Below are 16,916 nucleotides of genomic sequence, written 5' to 3'. Positions count from 1 at the left end.
ATAATCGGTCTCCAATTTAGCCACACACCCTTACTTTGGATTATCATAACACTTTAACAGGTAAGTAAGTCTGAAGTGTGCAGAATTATCTCTAACTTTTGAAGGACAAAAGAAAAAAAAAACCCAACTCATTGAGAATGAAAAATGTAGATGTTTAATATTAAGAAGCAGTTACAAATCAGAACAGACAAGAGCTCGGATCCAGGAGGCCAAAATCTGACTTCTTACACAACAGGCTGTTATAAATTATAACCATTCACTAATTCTGGACTTTGCCCTATCGATCAATACATTTTTCGAGGTATTAAAAAATACCAAATGAAGTCCTCAATATTCCATCTACTGAAGTTTCCTTAGAAAACACAAGATTTCCCAGAATTTTGTCCTTTCCCTCTCCGAAAAAGGAGTGATGGGGTAGGGTGAGAAAAGGAGAAAATCCTGAGTGCGGGTGCACGAAGGTAAATAGGGGTCACCTTCCAGGTCGTGGCAAGGAGCTTGCATCTGCCTAACGTCAAGATCATCAACCTTCCGTTCCAGGTTGTCACCAGGCCCCTCTCAGTACCTGCCCTTAAGCACCAAAAAGCAAAGCGCAAGCTGCCGAGTCCTCAATGTTATCTGCAGTCGGTCTGAAAACTCAGAAACGAATGCAGGCTTGACAGCAACCTTGGTGATTCCTGAAAATCCACAACAGGAAATGTAACTCTCCTCCACCCTCCCTCGCCATTCATCAAAAGCAGACCGAGTCACAGCGACCGGGAGGCCGGTGGCAGAGGGAAGATGCCAGCACTCTTCTGAACCGAGGACCAGGCGCGTTTACCGTTGCCCACACTGGAGGGAGGAGGCTGGAGAGGGAGGGAGCGGGGAAAATGTCCCCAAGTTCCAAGTTTGCCTTTAGGGGCAAAGACGACCGAAAACCACGCCGCCAGTACGTGGCCACCTCCACTGCCAGTGCCAAGGGTCACACTTATAGGGGTCCCGCCGACACCGGCTGACGTCGGCGCCTCGCCAGGTGCCCGGAAGGCTGTTTCTGCGCCCGGTTCGGGCTGCCAGCTTCTTTCCCGCTTCTTCCACTCTAAAGGGGTAAGGGGGTGAGGGCGGCCCACGCAGCCACACCTGGGGCCCAAACTGAGATGCCGGTGCGTCCTCGGGGGGGGGGGGGGGGGGGGGTCGGTGTGAGCTGAATCCTGAAACCCTTCCAACTTGCAAAAGGCTGCCCGAGCCCTCTCAGGGCCGGCTCCCTGGCACCGCGAACGGCCGGGCGCCACGATGGGCCGCGGCGGGCATCGCTTGGTGGGCAAGCCCGGCCCGCGAGGCGGAAAGGAAGTGGCGGCCGCGGCTTTGCACCAACCACGTTCGGCCGGCTGGCGAATGCCACTCTGCGCCCCGAGAGGGGTCGGAGGGCGTGGGGCGGGCACTCGCGTCCCCACCCCGCCGCCGCCGCCCGCGCCCCGGGAGCCCCAGGGGACGCCGGCACCCCCCACGGCGGGCCTGCCAGCGGGACGCCGCTCGGTCCCCGGAGGCTCCCCACCCCCACCTTGCCCGCTCCGTAGCCGAGGCGGGTCAGGCCAAGCGCGTGAGGCCGGCCCGGGGGCGCCCGCGGGGACCCGGAGGCGCCCGGCGCTAGGCCGCGGCCCGGACCACTGACCCCTCCCGGGACTCTCCGCCCGAGCCCCCCCCACCCCAGCCCCGCGCGAGGACAAGTGCAGCGACAAAGCCCCAGGGCCAGGCCGGACGCTGGCCGGCGGGAAGGAGGACGCCGCGTCCCTCCCGGGCGGTGGCGACAGCGGCCCAGCCCCCAGGAAGCCGGGCGCGCCGGCCAGGCCCCGCGAGCAACCCCGATCGGAGCCCGCCCGCCCGGCCCCCGACCGCTGGCACCCGATGCCCGCGACCCTTCCCCGAGCCCCGAGGGTGGGCGAGCCCCGGGGACCGCCACCGGGCGCCCCATGAAGTTTCCTTCGGCCGCGGCGGGAGGCGCCTCTCCCGGCCCGGGCGCGGGGCGCAGGCTGCGGGCGGTCGGCGGGTTCCTGCCTATTTACGCCAGAGGCTGCCTGGAGAGAGGCGCCGCCGCCGGGCGCCGAGAACTACCCGCTCCCCTCCTTCGGATCTGGTGGCGCCGGCATCTGTAAACACACACACACACACACACGCACGCACATACATGCACGCGATCATGTTGTTTTTAAAAGGAGGCCCGACTCCAGCGGACCTGCTCCCCCACAAACAACACCTGGGGCGCAGGATCGCACAGAGCAGGTCTGTGTCCATGGAGCCAGCTCTCCGCATCTGCAAATCCAAAAGTGAAATTAAACCTCCACCAACCTCCTCCTCCTCCTCCTCCTCCTCCTCCTCCTTGCAGCCTCAGCAGCAGCAGCAGCAGCAGCAGCAGCAGCAGCAGCAACCGAACCTGCTTCCCCTAAAACCAGATGATCCATAACAGCGCCGACTGTTCCTCCAAAAATCAGTATTAATATTTATGAACCTCAGCATTTTCCGTCTGCAAAACATCGTGTCAAACCATCAGGACGCGCGCGCGCACACACACACACACACAGACACACACACACACACACACACATCCCCTCCAGTCCTCCTAAACATGCCCTCGAGAAAAACACACACGCACAGTCCCAACTATTATTTGAAAAAAATGTTACCTCTCAGAGTGCTTTTTTCACGCTACCAATACAATTCCGCAAGGCTTAAGTGTTGCTAGGGTGTGTGAAATGGAAATGAAAGCCCGTCAGTTGAATAATCGCAGGAGCAAAACTAAAAGTTACTCCCCGGCTTGCCTGAGAACAGTCCAGATCGAAAGCAAAACAAGGAGAGGAAACTGCGAAGCGCCGCGGCTGGAAATCCCCCCGCCCCCCGCCCTCCCGGAGCCGGGCTCGCTCCCGCCCGCCCTCCGCACTCCCCCCGCCCCCCCGCTCCGCCCTCCTCCCTCCGCCCTCCTCCCTCCGCCCCTCCTCCCCAGTGTTTGTTTCAAGCTTGTGCAACCCGGAGGTGCAGGCGGGGGGAGGCCGCGAGCAGCCGGGCCGGGAGGTGCGGAAGTTCGCCGCCGCCGCCGTTCATTGGCGGGCAGCGCCGCTTTCATCATTTCTCAGAAAAGTCAATTTCATTTTCACTTCCCCACGTCGCGGCCGCGGGAGCAACAAGCGGCTGCTCGTGAGTGTGCTGCCCGCGCACCCGAGCGTTCACACCACTCGAGCCGGGGGGTCCGGGGGCGGTGTGTGGGGGGGGGCTGGGGGTCCGGGGGCGCCAGCTTGGGCTCCGGGCGTCAGCTGGTTGGCGGCTGGAGGGGCAAGCAGGTACCCTACCGACTCCCCATCCTAAAGGGCGACCCGAAGGTCGGGAAGGAGGGAGGAGGCTGGCGGCTCCTGGAAGCCACGCTCTAGCCATCCGGTCGGTGGGGTAGGTGTTTACAGCCTGTTTTCCGAGTGAGTAAAACTTCACTTTGCAGCACTGCCCACTTCCAAGGAACACAAGAAGCAATGAACTGACAAGACAGCATTACTTAGATACTGGTGCGCTACCTGGGCCCAGCGGCGCGTCCTTAACCTTATTTGAACCCTTATCAGTTGCTGAGGGTGTAACCATTTCGGGGGCTGCTGTCATCTGGGACCCTGCCCCGGGCGATAAGGAAGGCCCTCCGCCCCCCGCCCCCCCAGCCTGAGTTTGCCACAGAAGTTCCCTGCCTGCAGCTAAGATGGGCAGGGGTAAGAGCAGATTTTCCTGAAAGATGTCTTACCGTGGCTGGACTGGGAGACAGGTTTATACTGGAGTACTTCCAGCCAGGTTCTGATTTGGCCTCTTTAACTTACTACCTGGCATTTCCCAGTCAAGTTGCTTAACCTAAGGCCTCAGTCTTCAATGCCCTGAAATGGGGATGATTTAGAAAATGCAAGAATACAGGAGCTGCACCAGTTCCCTTCAAAGGGTGTTAGCTCAGACTAACACAGTTCACTTGGGACCTGTCGCTTTGGGGTCCCTTGCTATAAAATACAGATTCTCATCTGGTTATATCTGTTCCTTCCCCCACATGCAGTTTCATTGGCCTTCTCCCAAATATCTCTCCCCTCACACAGGAAGTCCCTTCTTGGGGGGCCATAGCTACATTTATGTAAATACTTACTAAAAACAGCTCCAGCAGTCCTCTTTCACAGAAGTATTCAGTGCAAGTAAAAGTATCTAAGTATGCTTTTTTTTTTTTTTTCATTTATTTCTACCAGTTGGAGGCCAATCACCTTACAACATTGTAGTGGGTTCTGCCATACATTGACATGAATCAGCCATGGATTTACATGTATTCCTCATCCTGATCCCCCCTCCCACCTCCCTCTCTACCCGATCCCATGTGTGGCCAGGAGAGAAGGGTTTAGGATTCTGCTTTGTGGCTGTGGTCCCAGAAACAGATCTCCCATACTCTCTGTTACTTTTTATCCTCTCTCATAGAATACTATTTGCTACAGTCACTGACTTTCTTATTTCAGAAAGCAATGACCGTGATAGATGGTTAGAGTAACTATATACAAACTCTGTAGAATTTTCGTCACTCTTTACCCACCCGGTGGACCCAAGTAAGAAACCCCATGGTGCTTAATGTTTTCCTTCCTCCCAACACACCACCCATCATATGGACCTGTTGATGCTGATCCCAAGTATCTCTGGCCCCAGCCCCTCCTCTACCCCTCTGCATCCCCTTCACTCAGTTATGGCAGTGGCCTGGGGACTAGGCTTCCCGCTCAAACTCGAACCCCTCTGGATTAACAATCAGGTTAAGCAGAAAATCAACTTCAGGCGAAGCACAATTCCAGACCTAACCCCCCCCCCCCCCACCCTTTCAAAAATTTCTCCACAGCCCTCTGGATACAGTCCGTATTATTTTCAAGACATAAAAAGCCCATTATAATCTGACATTAGACAGCTTTTCCAGCCTCATCTCTTGCTACTGTGCCCCACACCCCTCCCTTGTCAAACCAGCTTCCATTCCTTTTGGTAAAACAACAGAGTCATCCTCTTGTTCCGTATTTTATCTTCAGCGTAGTGCCCAGCACAGAGACACTCAACTACTTAGGAGCTAATAGTCGTTTGCCCTTGGCTCAAAATTGCCCTTGGTTCAGAAAATATTGTAGACTTTATCAGAATATTTTTAACAGAAATGTAATCGATATTTGTTGTGCAGAATACAGAAAAGTTGAAGGAAGTCTATGACACCTGCAATTTTACCAATAAGGAATAGACATGAAGATATTTTCATGTAGGTCCTTTTAGTAATTTTTGTAAAGAACGTTTCTGCTCAGAATCTCTGTATCGTTTAATAATCGCCATAATACGGCCTGGTGCCCATGTGACATCCTTCTGTCCTGTTTTTATTTCTTTGCTGGTTCCTCCTATGCTGCCAGCCCCCTAAATTATGGTGTGCTGAGACAATCTAGCCTCGCCCCTCCTGTTCTCTCATCCTACATGCTTTCTGTTAGAGTGCTCTCACCTACACCCAGAGCTTTAGAAATCACTATTTGGCGATAACTCCAAAATCTATACCTCCTGAACTCTGGGTGCATTTACCTTCAAGATGTTCCTTGGGTGCAACAAATTATTTATGTCCCAACTAAACCCATACCATTTTCCCCAACCACCTTGTATTTGTTACTTCATTAACCAGCCAGGAAACTGGGAAGCATCACCAACTCCCATCTTTCCTGAGTCCACGAAACTTCCTGGGGCATGGGTATCATTTCTAATTTCCAGGCCCCTAAACCCACAAAGCATAGAATGGATTTCACTCTGTTTTTATGCTCTTGAAGACATGTGATTGCAGACCCAAGATGTAAATATGACCCCCAAATCCACATGGTATTCGTATACAGGGTCAAAAAATATTTTTAGCCTTTTGATGAGATGCATAGAGTCATAAACCTCTGTGGAAAATGAATCAATATAGCACAATATAACCATTTTGAAAATCTCTGGGAAAAGTAGCTTTTGCCACACCAAAGAAATCTGACCAAAGATCTGATATAAAGCAATAAATGTTGTTTGAGCAGTCTAACATAATGAAACGAGAGTGAGGTGTGTTTATGTCTCACCTGTGGATTGGAACATCCTAAGATCATCTGTCTGGATGCACCAGGACTCATTTCAAGGGAGTCGAAAAAGGACAATGATGACTTGTCCATACAGCAGTCGATCTTTCCATGAATGAAACTTAAAGATACAGTCAAGGTTAACCTTTCTCAAATGGGTTAATTTACTTGTTCTAATAAATGAGACTAATTTGATAAAATAATCGTTTAAGTAACGAATATTTATTGAGTGCCCAAAAACTCTTCTTGTGAATGTAACAAATGAAAATCTCTGCCATCCAAGAAGTTTTATTACAGTCCAGTAAATTGGAATGTTAATTTCCATTGTATCATCCTAGTAATGGCACGGACATCACCTCCAGCTATTATCACAGTCTTTAGAACTGTGCGTTAAAGTTACAACTATAGGCTATGATGGCATGCTAACTAGAGGGCTAAGTATTTAGAGCTGTGATTAAATCAGTTCCCCGCCCCCACCCCCACCCCTGTAACTCTGTCAGTTGATGCCCTAATTTTTCCCGCAGTATCTCGGGTACTACTGTCCTGGCCCCCAAGACTCTTTTGCATGCTGTTAGAATTCAGCAGAGGTTATAAACTCATGGAAAATGAGTGTTCTGCACTTGCCAGAGCAGTTGCCCAATACAAAGCCATAGATTATAGTTCTGCGCTGCAAAGAATATCATTGTGAACTCCATGTTGAATAAACAATACAGCCATGGTAGATTTGAGTTGAAACAGTAGAACTGCAAGGATGTTGAAAAAGCCATCTAAGTTCAAGGATCAGAAGCATTAAATTGGAGAAATTCTTGACTACTGTATTACCTCATGTAGTGGTTTTTTTTTCCATTTTACTAGAAACTCTGAAATGAGGTTCATTTGTTGCAATTATTCTCTGAAAATCATGAATTTCAATTGAGTAATATATTGCCCAATCCTTAGTAATAAATATTAATTTTGTCCTGTTCCTCTGGTGAAATAAGGGAAGAAATACTCTTTAAATGTGCCAGGATGTGTGTGTGTGTGTGTGTGTGTGTGTGTGTGTGTGTGTGGTGGGGGAGGTGGGTACAGGGAGGGAGATAGAGATGAGTTTCTCTTGTCCAAAAGCAAAGCTTTCAGCTTCAAAAACTTCATAATTTTTTTTTGCTATCATTTGTCAGTCTTATTCCAAATGGCTTTGAAATATTCATTATGTCTCTAAGGTGATAAACTATAAAGTAGTGCTTTTAAAGTCAGAAGGGAAAAGTGCCTATAGCCTTGCCTTGAGAGTCTTTAGAAACAATTACTGTAATAGTTTCAAGAATGAAAAGTATTTCAGAGACTTCCCTGGTGGTCCAGTGGTTAAAACTTAGCTTCCCAGTGCAGGAAGTGCTGGTTCAATCCCTGGTTGAGGGGCTAAGATATCACATGCCTCCCAGGGCCAATAAAACCAAAATGTAAAAAAGAGGCAATATTGTAACAAATTCAATAAGGACTTTAAAAATGGTCCACATTTTTAAAAATCTTTAAAATTTTTTTTAAATATTAAAAAAGAAAGAGAAACAGAGATCTCAGATCCCAAGGAACCAGGAAAAAATAAAAAGCAATTATTTCAAACAAGAGCTGGAAATAAATTTCCAGTTTGTAACATAAATTGAGCAAACCACAAAATTCACTGAATCTGAGTTTTTGAAGAATCTTCTGTTACAGCTTCCACCACTTTTCTGTACGCTCCTCTCACCAGCGTGTGACTCTTGATGATATTCAGTCTGTTCTCTTTGTCCCCCCAGCTTCTGGGGGGACATATAAGAATATATAAGGACATATAAGAATACACCTTATTCTATTTGAAAATGTTTGGAAATTTGCCAATCAGAAAGACACAAGAGTGTCATAAAACAAAGGACAAAGAGTATTTTTAAATAGTCTTATTACTTCCTCAAAAAGTTACATCTCCACTACATCCAAAAGGTGCACGACATTTCATACATACAGCTCTTGATGTTGCCTCCTTCGCCTTAGATGCACCTCCAAGACGTATAGCTGTGTTCTGGGTAAGAATAAAAGGAAGCCCTGCTCTCCCAGAGCTTACATTCTAATGGGGATGATGTCAACACAACCAGACCAATCAGATAGTTACAGATTTGTATTCGTGTGCTGAGAGAAACAAGTCAGACCTTTGACAGAAAATACTGGGGGGCCTATTTGTTTCCTGGGGTACCACAAACCAGGTGGCTGAAATAACAGGAATGTATTGTCTCACAGTTCTGGAAGCTATATGTCCAGGATCAAGGTGTCCACGGGGTTGGTTCCTTCTGAGGGTTGAGAGGGAAGAATGTGTCTCCCTCCTATCTTCTGGTGGTTGGCCAGCAATCCTGGGCATTCTTTGGCTTGTGGAAGCATCACTTCATCTCTGCCTGCATCTTCACGTGTTCTCCCTGGATGTGTATCTGTATCCAAATTTCCCCTTTTTTATAGGGACAGTAGTTTACTGGATTCACTTCAGTTCAGTTCAGTTGCTCAGTCGTGTCCGACTCTTTGCGACCCCATGGACTGCAGCAGGCCAGGCCTCCCTGTCCAACACCAACTTACTGGATTAGGGACCCCCATACTCCAATATGGGCTTCCCTGGTGGCTCCGTGGTAAAGAATCCACCTGCCAATGCAGGAGATGTGGGTTTGATCCCTGGGTCGGAAAAATCCCCTGGAGAAGGAAATGGCAGCTCACTCCGGTATTCTTGCCTGGGAAATGCCATGGACAGAGGAGCCTGGCAGGCTGCAGTCCACGGGGTCATGAAGAGTCGGACATGTCTTGGCAACTAAATAACAACAACAGCAACAATACTCCAATATGATCTCATCTTAATTCACTGCATCTGCAAAGACACTCTGAGGTCCTGGGGGTTAGCATTGCAACATGTGAATTTTGAGGGGCACTCACTTCAACACATAACAAATATCAACTGTGTGATGAAGCGCTGATGTAGGGGAGAGAGTGGAGGCAAAGGCCTTGAGAAGCAAAAGGGCCTGGCGTGTTCTGGAAACCAAAGGAAGGTAAATGTGACTTAAAAGTTCTGAATGAGGGTGAGGACACAGGCAGAGGCCAGAACAAGGAGTATGAATTTTATTGTGAGATCAATGGGAAGATTTTGAAGGGTTCTGAGGTTTTAAAATGTCACACTATAAATTTCCCACATCAATGAAATGCAGGATTTCTTAATTTGTGGATTTCTTAGAATTTGCAGCAGTTCTTTTGCTGACCTCTCAGTTCATTACACGATGAATTTGTTGAGGAAACAACACATTAAGGATATTTGGAAACAGTTTGATCTCATTTTTCATTTCTTTTTTGTATTCCTAAAGTATTTCTTTCCCTTTAACATTTTCTCTGATTTTCATCTCTACAAGTGAAGCAAATATTTACTTTATGCTCTTCATCACACCCCCATAAAAACTTTCCTTAAAAAAAAGAATGTACATTCAACTGTGGATTCCTGGCACACACTATTTTCCTCAGACTGTTTTGAGTGAACAATGATAATTCTCAGAGTTTATGTCACCACAAAATCAATATTCATCCCCAAATTTAATGGTTTTGAATATTTCTTTTTTGACTTTGAAAATTTTTCAGAATTTTTTTTCCATCAGAAACCCCTTGTGTATAATGAATAGTTTCCACAAAAACTGAATTTTTGTTGGCAGAAGTTTTAGGTAAAACTTCTCGATTTGCCTTGGATGTTGTGTAATTTGAAAGCAAATATTGGTTTAAATAGCCCATCACATATTTTCTCAGTATCCAACTGTGGATACTGGATTTCGACTCCTGACAACCAAGAAAAAAGTCACTTTCTTTCCTGTTTTACATGTTGAAGTTTTGAGTAAGATTTCATTTGGGGAAAAGCTTCTGTTGCTTTTCTTTTTTAAAAAAAGGGAAAAAAGACCAAAGTCTCAAATACTGGCTGTTAGTTCAACTTCATTTTCCCATAATTGGAGATAAGAAAGAAGACACAGCAAAGTGTGAGTGAAGATCCTTAAGACTGAAGGAGAGGCAGAAATATGCAGATCAAGGAGCAGAAACTGGAGGGAGGTAGATGGGTGCGTTCTGCTATGAGGCAGAGCCAGCCTCATAGGAGGGACCAATTTTTAGGTTCATCCTCACTTGACTTGCTCAGATTGTCCCATATTTTCCTTGTTTTTAGTTCCTATCTTGACAAGAACATTTCATCTTTTCAGGGGTGTAAAACCAACAGAATCATGACCACTTGTTTCACAGTGTGTATGGTTGATGTCACGTTTGGGTTTTTTTTAATGTTTCATTTTTATCTTTTGGACGTACCGTACAGCATATGGGGTCTTAGTTTCCCTACCAGGGATTGAACCCTTATCCCCTACAGTGGAAGTGCGGAGTCTTGATCACTGGCTGGCTGGCTGGTGTGCACGCTCAGTCATGTCCAACTCTTCGCAACTGTAGCCCTCCAGGCTCCTCTGTCCATGGAATTTTCCAGGCAAGAATACTGGAGTGGGTTGCCGTTTCCTTCTCCAGGGGATCTTCCTGACCCAGGTATCAAACCAGTGTCTCCTGTGTCTCCTGCATTGACAGGTGGATTCTTTACCACTGAGGCACCTGGGAAGCCCCCTTAACCATGCCCCTATGTCATGTTTTATGACACTTTTGACCAAGCCTTTTCCCTCATTGAGAAATTAGAGGAACACTACCCTAATCATCTCATCTTCCACAATGCTTACAAATATTTGCCACATACACACTCTTAATGGTATTTTTGCTTATGATGAACTTAAACATAATAGTAGGAAATTTATGCTCCATTGAGGGTAAAAGGAAAGCAAAGTTTTATATTTACAATAAGGTCACCCCAAAGATGTTCCTATATATAAGGCAAAAAGGAACTATATCAAAACATTAATAGTGGTTGTCTTTGAGTAACAGAACTGAGTGATCTTTTTGGTTGAAAAATTAACATTTTTGTGAATAAATTTTCCTTTTATTAATGTAAAAATGTTAATATATTTTATAGATGATTTCAGAAAATTATTTCTTGATATGCTTATGATTTTTATGCAAATGACTTGTTTTAGCTAGTTTCTTCCACTGGACTTCAAAAAGGAAAGCACTGGTTTATACATCTTACATCTTACACTGCATCCTTATAAGAATTTTTAAATCTGTCTAGATAATTTTTTCCTACAAATGCTATATAGTTTCTTCTAGTCTTTAATTTTATCAAAATATTCATTTTAAATGACTCTCCAAAGAAACATATAAAGCCAAACATAAATTACTGTGTGTCCAAATCAATGGCTATTAATAAGTGATATATCCCATGATCATGATTAATATTTGAATAAGCTTTTGCTTTGATTCACATCATGTTTTAAATATGCTGTTTGAAAAAGATTGACTTAAGAGAAATCTATGACAACTAAATCTTTTCTACTTGTGAGGTTTCATTTCATTTGGATGTAAGAATATTACTAGATGCTTAGATGCTCAGCAATCAAATTAAAATTCTTAGATCTCAAATATGAATGAGGATTCTAAGAAAAATACCATAATTTTTATGTTAAATTTTTTGTCTTTCTTTGCCTTTCCTCTTTCTGGCACTTTCAGCTTTAGTCATCATAGTTCCTATTTTGCTTGCTTTATTTCCACATACAACAGGATTATCAGAAGAGAGAGAAAACAGCTCATCTGAAGGCAGTGATGGGAAGGGTGTTTACCTTTCTCTTTCTCACACACACACACATACACATGCATAGAGGAGAGGTGGGTCCTCTGCATTGTGGAAATTCACTTCAGAATACTTTTCCCTTAGAAGTAAGAAGAAACTATGATGCTATATGTATATAGTTTTCATTCATGATGGGTTAAAATAAGAGTTCATGGGCTGGCCCAGGAACACACCATTTTATAACATTGTTCACATGCGAAACTTTCATTCTGAAATCTAGACAGCTGTTGTCAAAAGATTCTAGGAGGGCTCAGTGGGTTCTGTCAGCCTGGGACTGCTGGCCCTCTGCAGGGGCGTCCTTGACAGTCTGGAGTAAGCAGGAAAGAAAGAAACCTGGTCTCGATCTTGAGGCATTTGCAGCTGGGAGATGGGACCCACAATGGAAAGATGATTATTTCAAGACAAATTATATGTGGCCCCATTCCCAGGTAACATTTTAATACATTTTTTGAATTTGTTCATTCAGCGTCTGTTTCTTGACTTGATAGTACTTATCTATTTTTTATATTCTAAATGATATTTTCTAATATAAATAATACATATATGTATATATGTAAATACATATATGTATTATTATTAAATATGTATACATGCATATATGTATGTATTATTTTTACATTATACATATATGTATTGTTATGTATATAAATACATATGTGCATTATATCTATTATTGTATCTATATTATATATTATATCTAGTTATATCTAATATATTACATCTAATATAATATTACATATATGACAGTAGGAATGCTCAAACTACCTCACAACTGCACTCATCTCACACGTTAGCAAAGTAATGCTCATAATTCTTCAAGCCAGGCTTCAACAGTATGTGAACCGTGAACTTCCAGATGTTCAAGCTGGATTAGAAAAGCCAGAGGAACTAGAGATCAAATTGCCAACATCCGTTGGATCATTGAAAAAGCAAGAGAGTTCCAGAAAGACATCTGCTTTATTGACTATGCCAAAGCCTTTGACTATGTGGATCACAACAAACTGTGGAAAATTCTGAAAGACATGGGAATACCAGATCATCTGGTCTGCCTTCTGGGAAATCTGCATGCAGGTCAGGAAGCAACAATTAGAACTGGACATGGGAGAACGGACTGCTCTCAAATAGGGAAAGGAGTACATCAAGGCTGTATGTTGTCACCCTGCTTATTTAACTTATATGCAGAGTACATCATGAGAAATGTTGGATTGGATGAAGCACAAGCTGGAATCAAGATTGCTGGGAGAAATATCAATAACCTCAGATATGCAGATGACACCACCCTCATGGCAGAAAGTGAAGAACTAAAGAGCCTCTTGATGAAAGTGAAAGGAGAGTGAAAAAGCTGGCTTAAACTCAACATTCAGAAAACTAAGACCATGGCATCTCGTCCCATCACTTCATGGCAAATTGGTGGGGAAACTTGAAACAGTGACAGACTTTATTTTCTTGGACTCCAAAATCACTGCAGATGGTGACTGCAGCCATGAAATTAAAAGACGCTTGCTCCTTGGAAGAAAAGTTATGACCAACCTAGACAGTATATTAAAAAGCAGAGACATTACTTTACCAACAAAGGTCCATCTAGTCAAAGCTATGGTTTTTCCAGTAGTCATGCGTGGATGTGAGAGTTGGACTATAAAGAAAGCTGAGCACCAAAAAATTGATGCTTTTGAAATGTGGTGTTGGAGAAGATTCTTGAGGGTCCTTTGGACTGCAAGGAGATCAAACCAGTTCATCCTAAAGGAAATCAGTTCTGCATATTCATTGGAAGGACTGATGCTGAAGCTGAAACTCCAATACTTTGGCCACCTGATGCAAAGAACTGACTCATTTGAAAAGACCCTAATGCTGGGAAAGATTGAAGGCGGGAGGAGAAGGGGACAACAGATGATGAGATGGTCGGATGGCATCACCAACTTGATGGACATGAGTTTGAATAAACTCCGGAAGCTGGTGATGGACAGGGAAGCCTGGCACACTGCAGTCGATGGGGTCACAAAGAGTCGGACATGACTGTGCGACTGAACTGAACTGAATGATGACAATAGAAAATAGAGCAGTGCAGACTTATTTGTCATGACAAAATCAGGAAGAACTTGAATGTCTGTTGGTAACTGAATGATTGAATAAACTAAGGTTGATCTATTCAGTGGGATATTAGGCATCAATAAAAAAAGAAAAAATTAAGAATATCTGTTTATATTGATGGGGGCCATGATGTATTATAAGGAATGAAGATCATGATGCTATGAAATGTTCATAGTTTGATATCCTTTTTGCAAAGACAACAGTGCTAGTATTAGTTGCTCAGTTGTGTTTGACTCTGCCACCCCATGAATTGTAGCCCACCAGGTTCCTCTGTCCATGTGATTTTCCAGGCAAGAATGTTGGAATGAATTGCCTCTCCCTTCTCCAGGAGATCTTCCCAACCCAGGTATCGAACCCATGTCTCTTGGATTGTAGGAGGATTCTTTACTGTCTGTGTCACCAAGGAAGCCCAAAAGACAAAAGTGGACCCCTCCACAAAACAGTTTGAATTTAAAAGGATAAAGATGTAGATACAAAGCTGTTGATGTTGGTCACCTTAAGGACAAGTGGGCTATTCATTTTTTAAATTTATTTTTGTACTGAGGAAAAAGAAGATAATTTTAAAACAAAATGAAAATTTGGAAATTCAGAGCTGATTAAAGAGAAAGAATAAAATCCCTTTGAGGGGCTTCCCTGGCAGTCCAAGGTTAAGATTCCACCTTCTAATGCAGCCGAAAACTACAATCCCACATGCTTCAGGGTGCGGCCCCAAATTTTTTTATTATTATTATAAGGTAAAATAAAATTTAAAAATCTATTTTAAAAATTATATTGACTTCTGATTTCTGTTTCGTTTGGTATTATGTGTGTGTATGTGAGACAGAGAGAGAGAAACTGCCCTTGATAATTAATTATAAATAGATGGTCCACTAGTCTACATCACTTCAGGGCCCTTCTGGCAAGAGTACTTTGATCCGGAGCCATCCCACAGAACCACAGGGAGAGACATAAGCAGGCTGACATTTCCCTTCCCTAAGGCATCTTGCCCTCCCTGTGGAAAAGGCCTCAGGGCCTCAGATCCCTTCTGTGTATCTCCACAACCTAAAAGAAGAGCAGGAGTTTCGTAAAGTGTAAAACTATGGGACTAAAGACTGTGGCTCTCATGTCAGCCTGACCCTGCTCTTGTTAAGGCTTCTCTGGTCACCCTGAAGAGTTCTCGTAAGTCATCGTACAGAACCAAGATGGCTTCCCCCGGGGCAGGCCGGATGCGCCCGCCAGAGGGACGCCAGCAGCTGCTGGAGTCTGGTCCACTGAATACCCTTTGACAAAGTGTGTGTCCCTGCTCCAGACAGTGCTTGTGCCTCCATGACATCAGTTCAGTGGCCTCAGGAAAAGTAGGGACCTTAGTCCAGTTTTCTCTGTACCTCTTCTGAAGGGTTATTCGCCGAGTGAGAGGCGTCCATTGCGTCAGTATGACGCGTTCGTCAGTCAAGCACAAAAGGAAACGGTTCCCCGTGGTAAACAAGGAAGCACAGCAAGAAAATCCAGAGGAAGGGCTCGGGCTTCCACTGATGGTGGAATCTGAGCTGTTCCTTAAAGAACAGGTTCACAATGAGTAATTAAAAATAAATTCATCTGTGAGTGTGTCATACTTAGTTCTCAGCCTTAAAATTTCTTGCCAGGAGTTTTCAGATTTTAAAATGTCCCCTAATCCCACACAGAATACCTGTCTAACAAACTCATCTTGTCCTACAGTCGCAGCCAATTCGGTGTTTAAGCCAGAGGGATTTTGTTAAATTATACATCAAATGTATTTCTAGGGTTAAAAAAAACTAGTTTTTTTCAATTAAAAATTGGATATGGGAGTTGGGGTTGGGGGTGGGGGTAGAAACACTCCTACATCCAACATATGGAAGAAATATGTGCGTTTAATAAGATCTCTGAGGCAGCTCTTTGGCCTCTAAAACTATAGGCTGAGAACTATTTCCTTGTGATACTTTGATTCCATGGGAATGAAAGGGAAGACAGTCACCAGATCAGTGCCTGCAGACATGAATTCCTTGAAAGCTCTGAGGTTCCGGCGGCGTGTGTCACTGGACTGGCAGATGGAATACTGTGGACCTGCCCTTGGCCATATTCAGGATGTATAGAAAAGTCTATGCTCAGTCGCTTTAGTTGTATCTGACTCTTGGTGACCCTACGGACTGTAGCCCACCAGGCTCCTCCATCCCTGTGATTCTCCAGGCAAGTATAGTGGAGTGGGTTGACCTGCCCTCCTTCAGGGGATCTTCCTGACTGGGGGATTGAACCTGCATCTCTTATGTCTCTTATATTGGCAGGTGAGTTCTTTGCGACTAGTGTCATCTGGGAAGCCCCATATAGAGGATTAGCCTCAAGTTATTAACTCAGCATCCCACTCACAAGTCATTTAATTACATGGTTTTGATCACTCCATGATACCAGACAGCTGGTGAAAACTAAAGAAGGAAAAAAAATCTAACGTCCAGATGTTTTTAGCTTGTGGTCATGTAGCAAAACACCTGTGCACCAAACTAGTATTTTATCCAGATGTTTGATGACCTTTAACTCTTTTCTGTATAGTTTATTTCTTTCTATTAGCCAGTAGATTAAAATTTAATTTATCTCCAAGTTTAGGCTTTAATGATACAAAAATAAAGGAATTATAAGAATCTACTACATGTGGCCAGTCCTGTTTTCTGCTACAAAAATATGGGAGACTCTGGTTTCACAAGGACAGAGTAAAGACATACCCACCCAACCTCTTTCTCTCAAAATTGACCAAAAAATATCAAGGAGAACAGGTAACAGAAATTCATACCCATCATTCAGAAACTGGAGATGTCTGTGCTCTTGGTATACGGAGATAGGATTTTGAAAGAGGAACATCAAAGAGTCAGAGAGAAGGAAAGTCAAACCTCAGTGTCTGCAAAGGGTGTGGGAGGAATGTCTATGAGAAGTGAGCTAATTTTCCATACAGAACCCAGAGAAGCACAGGAATGGGAAAATCTGGGCAGGGGCCAGCAGAATTAAATTGAGCCCGCCCCCACCCCACCCTGGTTCTC

At 44.7% G+C, this 16,916-nt stretch overlaps 1 protein-coding gene across 2 annotated transcripts in view; it reads right to left on the bottom strand.

Annotated features, from left to right (window-relative positions):
• IRF2 (interferon regulatory factor 2) overlaps positions 1 to 2,840 on the bottom strand; it is an 82,947-nt gene extending 80,107 nt beyond the window's left edge. The window contains exon 1 of one of the 2 annotated variants that reach the window (XM_020876531.2): positions 2,655 to 2,840. The gene's annotated coding sequence lies outside the window, so the exon portion shown is untranslated. Of the gene's footprint in view, positions 1 to 2,227; positions 2,274 to 2,654 lie in introns of those variants that run through there. The other variant, XM_020876532.2, reaches the window with a different exon arrangement.
• Between the last annotated feature and the right edge of the window lie 14,076 nt (positions 2,841 to 16,916).

This window comes from Odocoileus virginianus, chromosome 32 (assembly GCF_023699985.2).
Source record: "Odocoileus virginianus isolate 20LAN1187 ecotype Illinois chromosome 32, Ovbor_1.2, whole genome shotgun sequence".
NCBI lineage: Eukaryota > Metazoa > Chordata > Mammalia > Artiodactyla > Cervidae > Odocoileus > Odocoileus virginianus.
Note: the sequence above shows the minus strand (reverse complement) of the source record. Positions and strands in the feature narration are given on the sequence as shown.